The sequence below is a fragment of the Myotis davidii genome, unplaced genomic scaffold, assembly GCF_000327345.1.
Source record: "Myotis davidii unplaced genomic scaffold, ASM32734v1 scaffold609, whole genome shotgun sequence".
NCBI classification, from domain to species: domain Eukaryota; kingdom Metazoa; phylum Chordata; class Mammalia; order Chiroptera; family Vespertilionidae; genus Myotis; species Myotis davidii.
The window spans coordinates 753404-753691 of NW_006300164.1; positions in this window are offsets into that span (position 1 = coordinate 753404).

Below are 288 nucleotides of genomic sequence, written 5' to 3' on the forward strand. Positions count from 1 at the left end.
AAGGCCAGGTAGGTAGGGACACTTCCCCTGTGTGAGCTTCTGGAGAAGAGCCCGCCCCACCTCCCGGGGCACGTGGCCTAGGCCCCTCCGCACCCCTGGGTCTCCAGCCCCAGAATCCGTCCCGAAATATCACCACCGTGGAGGAGGACTCTTGCCCGCGCGCGCGCGCGCACACACACACACACACAGCCTGGCACCCAGGGCTGCGCACGGTGACACGGGAAGGTCCCTACACTCAGCTCCCCGCAGGCCGCGCACAGCTCAGGCCCTGTCCCCGCGCCCCCTCCA